The 8,468-nt window shown below is 39.3% G+C and overlaps 1 protein-coding gene and 1 long non-coding RNA gene across 5 annotated transcripts in view; one reads left to right on the forward strand and one right to left on the reverse strand.

Annotated features, from left to right (window-relative positions):
* prim2 (DNA primase subunit 2) overlaps nt 1–8,009 on the forward strand; it is a 31,888-nt gene extending 23,879 nt beyond the window's left edge. For 3 of the 4 annotated variants that reach the window (XM_032541470.1, XM_032541469.1, XM_032541467.1), the window contains exon 14: nt 1–818. This exon is cut by the window's left edge and continues 258 nt beyond it. The gene's annotated coding sequence lies outside the window, so the exon portion shown is untranslated. Of the gene's footprint in view, nt 819–7,993 lie in introns of those variants that run through there. The other variant, XM_032541468.1, reaches the window with a different exon arrangement.
* On the reverse strand, nt 5,238–5,989 carry LOC116705348 (uncharacterized). The gene is made up of 2 exons (XR_004335913.1): nt 5,945–5,989; nt 5,238–5,892 (listed from the first exon to the last, which is right to left on the reverse strand). It is a non-coding gene; the product is annotated as an uncharacterized LOC116705348 (long non-coding RNA).
* Nucleotides 8,010–8,468: the final 459 nt, after the last annotated feature.

The following is an 8,468-nucleotide window of genomic DNA, read 5'->3' on the forward strand; positions in this document are numbered from 1 at the left end:
GTAATACATATCCGAAGGTTGGGGGTGGTATATATTCTAACTTGAGTTGAGTATTTTAGAAGTCCCTATACATGACGTTATGAATTAAAGTTGCATATCAGTAATTGCTCCACGACATGTTAGTCTGTTCTCAACATAGCAGACTTTTTGTTAGCCTTGACTGGACATTTAGCTGTTTAGGTCAAGTGTCAAAGTAGTCTCAGTGTTGCTTTCCTTGTTTTCACTCTGTGCACTAAAACTGGCTCTGCTGAGTTCAGACCAGTGTTTTGGCTGGGACGTGGTTGTGGGGGTGATGCCTAGAACGTTTCCCAGCTGTCTCAGAAACAATGTCATTGTATTTGTTGGCAGGAGTGTGGATGAATGGTGGCAGGGGGATGGATGAAAATAAACAATTTCCACAGTTGTATTATGCCGCCTTGGAATATTGCCTCAAAGTGCACAATGCAATGTATTCAAAGCGTACGTGGTCAGGAGATATTTCCTCTTTTCTCAAACTTCTGTCTGCAATAATTTGTGAAAGATGGTTACTATCGGAGAGTCAGGAATCTTTTCACTGGTGTGGCATCACAGGCGGCTCCTCTAATCAGTTCTTTGAAGTACTGTACAGTTTTGCGCTCTTATCTCTGCTCTTTCTATAAGATTACTAACTTTAGATCCAATTAGAGGCACTGATCTGGCATCCCTGAATCACATGAATACAAATGTGTTTTCCAGGAGGCTAAGGGAAATATTGAATGTATAAGTGAAAGTCCCATTTTATAATTTAATGATTGTGAATTTTAAATCGAATTTTATCTCCCCGTACGTGTAAAATGTTTTTTTGTTTTTTTAAATCATCGGACTTATGCACATTTGCTCTGCAGGCCTTTCTGTTTTGAAGACTTTTTGACACTCACACCACAGTTCATCACTGTCTCATGCTTGCACCGTCAGAGCACCAACACGACATGCACCAGAGCTGCACATAGCTGGAATTAAATTAGGTCTTAAAACCCAAGCATGGTGCTCAGCACAGAGAGGATTTATCCACTATAATAAGGCAACTGGATAACAGTGCGCAGCTGGGCGGCTGTCAGCAAGACGCCCTTGATGTTTAATATATAATTGTGCATGGCTACGTTTGACAAAGCTGGCACTTTCTTAGACTGTTAGACTGTGGGCAGGCAGTTGACTATGACAGTGTTTATCTCCACCGAATGGATTTACAATCATTAGTCATGAACTTCCTTGCTTTCATCATGCTTTCTTCCCTTGCTCATTACATGGGCGAGATAGGTGTTCTGGGGATAGTGCATTGTACGAAAGGGCAAGAAATTTATTCCAAGACCAAAACGCAACATTTGTTCCACGAGCATGGAAGCTGACTTACAGGGTGAATCTGTATCCAGGGATGTGCTGTGTAGCTGGAGCAAGGCTTTGTGAATGTGTAGCAATCTGGAGCTAGTAAATGCTGCAAACATAACAGTCCATTTGCATTGCATCACATAAACATCACTTCCAATATAAAGCAATTATAAATATAAAAAATAAACACATAGAATGTTACAGAATACAATGTTCACCTGATTGCCTGTTAAAATTCACCGAAACAAATTAAAAGGTTATCCGTCAGTATTGAATACTCAACATTGACTCCATTGTACATTTCTAGTCACAGCATGATGTTTTTCTTTGTCCTCTTTGAAATATAATTTCACCCAAGGGACCAAATGTTCAGCAGTTTGATTTGTTATTAAGTATGCCCCACCAGAAGCAGCTCTGGTTATTTTTGCGGAATTTGGCACATTTAGTTTTTTCCTTATTCCTAAAGGATTAGATAACATCCCATAACGCGGACTTGTACATCTCGCCCTCAAGCGTTTATAAAAATGAGAACAATTTATTTGATAAATGTCTCCTTCCTCATTTCAGATCACATAAAGGTTGTAAAGTCATGATGGAGCATTAGCTTTTCAGTGGGAGGAAGAGCAGATTATTTTGGGTCTTGTCAAATTAGCCGCACTGCAGTCACAAACTTTATCCTCACTGCACAGGAATCACTGCCACACTTGGGAGGAAAATATATTTTTTTTCCAAGGTAATCAAAAGTTAGAGCAGATCTGCAGCAAAGCCTGATGGAGGTTAAATTAGTAACAACCTCTAGAGTTAAGCTGGTGTTTGGAGAACATTGCTGAAAGGCTTGGAGTTGTACTTGTTGCTTGGTTTTTGTGGAGGAAGTACATCAAATTAGGTCTATGGGAATATCTTTTGAAACCAAATCTAATTTCAGGTGTAAATGATGTGATCAAAGTTAAGATGTGAATTGGTAGCATTTGATATTTAAAATGATTTTTTACATATTTAAAATGTTTCTTCTTAGTATTTTGAGGAATAACCAAACAAAACAACACTGACCAACCTTAAACTATCCAAAATTAATGTTTACTAAAAGCTTCAAGGTTCTAGTTATTGTGTTTCATTTAGGCTTTGTGCACCACTGTCAAAGTAGTGTTTAAATGAAATGGCAAGGGGATGACATTTTGTCATCCATGAGTTTATTTCCCTCTATGAGCCAAAGTCCCATTGGGATGTATTAAACACACAGTATGTTACTTTTCTTGTAAGGAAAGCAGGGCAACTATTTGACATTGGAATGTTTTTAATCTATTAACAGAATGAAGATTGTATTTGGAAAATGATGTGAAAGAAAAAGTGGCCTTGTCACTCGAACAATCTGAAATGTGTTTTTCACTTTTAACTATTTCAATTTCACCCAAGCTCACTAGAAATTGTGACATTTATTAAAGAAATTGTCCAGGCATATTACTTTGCGAAGATGAAAATAATATGACAAGACTGATAATGTATATTTCATACTTCAAGCACTTCTTTGTTTCCCCGATTTATATTTAATTTCCTCTTTATAATGGCAGCCAAACATAGCAACATGGCATTTTCTGGTGTCACAAAGATCTGAAATCCATTTCTTAAAAACTTGTAGATGCATTTGGAAGGAGGTGAACACGGTATTCACGGCACGTAAAGCAACACTAGAGAACTTGTCCCGCTTAGCAGCGGAATTGTCCCGTTATGTCTCATTGGAAATGAGATCCGCTACCCGATCTGGCAGACTTGCATAGTGAAGGTATAGCCAGTAGAAAGCCACCAAGCAAATGCAGAAGTGCTGTTCACCCTGTCACGAGTTGATAAATCACTGAAACTATTTTGGAAACTGTTGGGTACTTTGACAGTTACCCACAGGTTCGTAACCAAGACTCTTTCCAGTACTCAACAGAAGACAGGAAACACGACAAGTTTTACTTGCTGCAAGGAGAGCTGTTGAGTGTCACCCCTGACAATCTTCAGACCAACTCTAACATTCTCCTATAGTGCAGCCTTTCTATAGTATGAGTGAAGTAAGTTTTACACGATTTATGCAGAAAGGTGTGCGACCTATGACCGCACACTACACAAGACAACAGGATGACATTTCAGTTCAAAAGGACGTACATACAATACAGAGGTGATCAATGAAATCAATTCAATCAAGAGGGCATAGACACTCACACAATAGGAAGTAAGCAAATAAGGAAGCCTGCTGTTAAGCCAGCTACAGCCAAAGTCTGTGTGAGCTGACACATGTGCAAGGAAAGGCAAAGTTCACAAATGAAAACACAATTAGGTCTGTAACATAAAGCAGTATAAACACTTTGAGCATTATTAGCAAAGTAAAATCTCTAACAGAAACATTATTTTAAGTTACAAAAAGTCTCTAGTGTTGCTTTAATTTGATGCCGAGCTCTTATTTTCTTTAATTATTTGACCAATATTACTATAATTGTTGACTTAATGTATCATTTGATGGTGTGTAAAATAAACCAAATACAAATTCATGCAGTACCTTTTTATTCACCTTTTTGTTTTTGGCCATCTTAGCTAATGGTTGGGTTTATTTGACTTGCTTTTGTGATGTGGAAGGCAAGCCAATACAAACAGAAGGTGAACATGCAAACTGTACATGTGGCGGTTTTTTTTTTGTTTTGTTCTTGCTGTTAGGTAACAGTGATGCTGCCTTTGGCTTAAAATATAAAAGTGGATTTAACAGGAAAGTCAGTCGCTACAGTTCATTGTGTCCTTCCTACCAGTTGGCATCGTTCCATGGGTCTAAATCTAGAGGTCTATGAGTGTCTATTACTGTCTCTTGATGATGTTGCTTGGTATTGACCGTAACAGCAGATGGAAGCATCGGTTACACTCTCATCAGCATTTTGTCCAATTCATGTGAAACCTGGTAGTTGTTAAGATGCAGAGTGTGACGTTAGTCCCTTCATGATGAAAAATGAAATTAAAAGAAATCTGCCTGTGTTGTCAAACAATACCGTTATCATCAAGTCCTCTCTCCAAACACAAAATGATCCAGGAGATGTGACCACCCCTGTCGACTGTAAAAATGGAGGCGAACGTCCTGCAGCTGTATGTAAAGTCATGATTATTCCCCCAGGCGTTGTCTCATTAACCTGACAGATGTGTGAGTCGCTGCTAATGTGCTTAACTTTGCTCACAAACCCTTCACTCTTTCACACCTGCAGCCATGCTGTCGCTTCATGTTAGACTTTATGGCAGACAAAACCTGTAGAGGAGAATTATGTGCTAAAAACATCCCTGCTCCTGCTTTGCTTTGGTAAACAGGTTTTAATTACTGCGCCACAAAGTTGTGTTTTTTTTAGCCGTCTTCACACTGTTGTGGATCAAACTCCTCAGTAGTGACCATTTATTTGATCCTCATATAAAGTTTGCCTGACTGAGAAGAGAAATTATGTTTTTAATCTTTCTTCGACAGTTATTCTTCGAGTTGCTTGAGCTTTGAAGACCAAACATACATATGAGATCACACTGTTGTATATCCACTTTTTGACTTTTTGAAAAATGTCTTTATTGCTTGTGTGGACACTGTATCAGATGATCACAATTTGAGTTTGATCACAATTAAAGCTATAGTGCATAGTTTCTGTCTAATGAGGAATAATGTGTAAAGTAATACAACAACACTGCCGATGCATCCACATGATGCAAGCCTCGGTGATCCCGCACCACCCCCACCCCTCCTCCACACAGTTGCCAGTAGAATTTATATAAGGTTAAAACATCAAAAAAACATGATTTAGGTGCAATCCTGTGGGTGAAAAAGTAAACTACTACTAATCCCATTCTGAGGGTCCAGCATATTAACAGAATTCTGATTTACAATCATTTCTTTCTAATGTCTCTTACTGGTTTGTGTCCAGGAAACACTACAAAAACGTTTAAAACACGTTTCAGACCGAGTCACATTCTTCTGATGGCGCTTTGCTACAGTGGCTTTACTAATATGCTCTGCATCAACAACATTGTAAGGAAAACTGCCATTTGCAAAAAACATGTTATACAAAGAATGTGCTGGGATGTAGAGCATGTCCATGATGGGTGACATCAGTGATATGAGGACGGAAAAGTTATGTAGGCTATAGACTGGGAAGAAAAATAATACCACTCAAATATAGCCTTGTTATCTGGAAATTAAAATACATCTAGTCGGGGTCTCATTATCATCTCCCGATGTATGTTTAACTCCCTACGAAGTAATACAGCTTCATCAAAGAGATTGTCGATACAAGGAAATGCCAAGTTTTGAAGATAAAACGTTTTATAGTCTGCCTAACATGGTTAATAAAACAACACTTTTATCCATGCAGATAAACTGCACTAAAATGCGCCTGTTACAGACTGAATGAATGAATGAGGAAATGAAAGAGCGCTGTGTCAGAAGGAGGAGACTGAGAAACTCGAGGTTTCTTGAAGAAAATCTGCTCCCGACCAGGTTAGGTTCACAGGCTCAGTTACCATAGTAACTGACTCTGAGGTAAAGTTACCTTACTTTCTGACAAAGGCTGGAGTTACCCCTCTCTTTCAGGTTTAAAGAAGCTACCTTTCTGAAACAGAAAACCCAGAGTTTCCCTCATCTCAGGGTTAAACTCAGTTTTCACTAACCCTGCTTTCTGAAACGGACCCCAGCACTACGAACCAAAACAGTGTTCCAGCCTATAACCGACAAGGAGTTGGCTGAGTCATGAACGTGCATCGAGGAAGTAGCCTACGTGCTAACGCTACTGCGATGATGGCTCAACCAACTCCTTTTTGTAGGTGCAGGTTGTTTTTGTTGCCTTTTGTGGAGCCTGGGCTGTCAAAAGAGACTTTTTTTAGTTTTTTTTTTTTATACTGTGTTTAGGGGACAGGCAGAGCGGATAGAGGAGATGTTTGTTGTAAGTGACAACAAATGTTTTAGCCTAAAAACGCGTGACATCATCGATAGAGAACCTTTAATAAGTTAAATCAACTCGTTTTGCAATGTCATGAATGGAGTGGATGTTCAATATAAAATAATTGCGCACACAAAAAGTCACATGAAAGTCATGGTAAACTTTGAGTGTAACAAAAGAAGGGAGATAAAAATCAGCAGTTGCAGCAGAGAAGGAGCTGTCTGTCTCCAGACGCAGGAGGACAAAGCTCCAGGGAAACAACACGCTGCATCTCTGCTGACACTCCAGAAATTATAGCCTTTTTTGGGGCATTTTTTGGCCTTTATTTTTGACAGCACAGAGGAAGACATGAAAGGGGAGAGAAAGGTGAAATGACATGCAGGTAAGGGCCCAGGTTGGAGTAGAACCCCGGGCCCGCTGCGTCGAGGAGTCAGCCCACCAGTAAAACCACCAACTGAGCTATCTGGGCGCCCTATAGCCATAGACAGTGAAAGTAATGGACCATCCGATCCCCTTGCGGAAGGGTGAGTGTTTGGTAGCGTTAAAATGGCGTGATAATGAGCTATGCTTTGTGGAGGTTGGCTTACCCCCTTGCCTATGGCCTACGTGTTGTAAATGTGCACCTTCACTGGCCACCCGGACCGGGGCTAGCAGTGAGCTATACAAAAAGTGCAACATTGCAATCAAATTAAGGATTACGTCCTTGGGGGGTAGGGTTAACATTATTGTACCTCGGCATAGTTAAATAAAAAAATTAAAAAGGTTGCATCTCACTAAATTAATCACTCATGCAATGCTCCACTTGGTGGTCGGGCTAAGAGAACAAAATCAAACACACCCACAGCACACCTGTTGCTGGGTCTTGCTAAATGCTAACATGCTCATGGTAAATCCTCCAGCAGTTACTTCTACGTTCACTGAAACTTTAACCTTCAGTAAGGTGAGTGAGGGCTGTCTGGTGTGACTGAAGAGCCTCGTTCAGTTCAAAATAATTAAAACGTTAAAGAGCGCAGTGGGACAGAGAGGCTGAGTGGACAGAGGAGTTGAAGTTGGAGCAGATTGTGGAGGACTTCACGGTGAACGAGACTCACATAAAAACCTCTCATACAGGTGAGTAAAACGACACAGTCATTAAACTCACTCTCCAAATGAGAACGTTGACCAACAACCGGTGAGCACGCTACTCCTGTGTGTAAAAACTGCATTCCTTTGCTTTAATATGTGTGTTTGCAGCTGCAGTCATTGTGGAGTTTATAGGCTATTGTTTATACATCTCTTTGTTGTCTGCTTTGGTGATGTTTTATTCTTCTGTTAATTCTATAAGAAATGTCCGACTACCTACATGTATAGGTCTTAATGATAGTTGCACCCACCACCGCAGTGTCCATAGATTTTGTTATTTATTGTTAGTCATTTTTGTTTTATGGAAATAGTTTGGTCTCTTTTCTGCTTAATTCTAGTGAGGCTACACTGGGGCAGTTGTATATTTATAACTGATAATTAGTTGTATGCTCTGGCTGCAAAGTGCCCTTCTACAGAAAATTAATCTATTCTTGGTTTGGACTCTTGATGTAGAAGTTTTTTTGCTAGTGAGTAGGTTGACATTTAATACAATATATTTTTGTTTAATTGTAGAGTAGTATCATAAATCATCATACCCCCTTTACAATTTTAAGTGGGTACAATAAGTAAGAGTACATTTTGACCTACTTTTTTACTTTTATCTAAATACACTTTTACACAAGTACTTTAATTTTTGTAAAATGTCTTTAAAGTAACAATACTTGTACTACTCTTTCCATCTACAAGTTTTAGGTTACGGTGTCTACATGACTCCAGGAAGGGACGTAGAAGAAATAGTCCAGTACGCCCCCCCCCCCCGCGCTGTTTTTTCATATTTAACTGACAGATATGAGAGGGATATTGATCGTCTGATCTCAACTCTCAGCCATGACACAAATAACTCTACCTCCCAAAATGTTTAACACTTCCTTTAAATAAAAATACAGAATAATTGTTAGGAGCCCGTCCATTCAGATGTGTCCCTTGTGTATGCAACATATTGTTGACAATATTTAGGACTGTCTCTCTGATGATGATTCATCTATAATTAATTGTGGTTTAACACGCAACATTGTCGTTTAAAGGCTACGCCACAGAAAAAAAAGTCTTCTCACTACCAGTTAAGTGGAT

Source organism: Etheostoma spectabile, chromosome 17 (genome assembly GCF_008692095.1).
Source record: "Etheostoma spectabile isolate EspeVRDwgs_2016 chromosome 17, UIUC_Espe_1.0, whole genome shotgun sequence".
Classification (NCBI taxonomy): domain Eukaryota; kingdom Metazoa; phylum Chordata; class Actinopteri; order Perciformes; family Percidae; genus Etheostoma; species Etheostoma spectabile.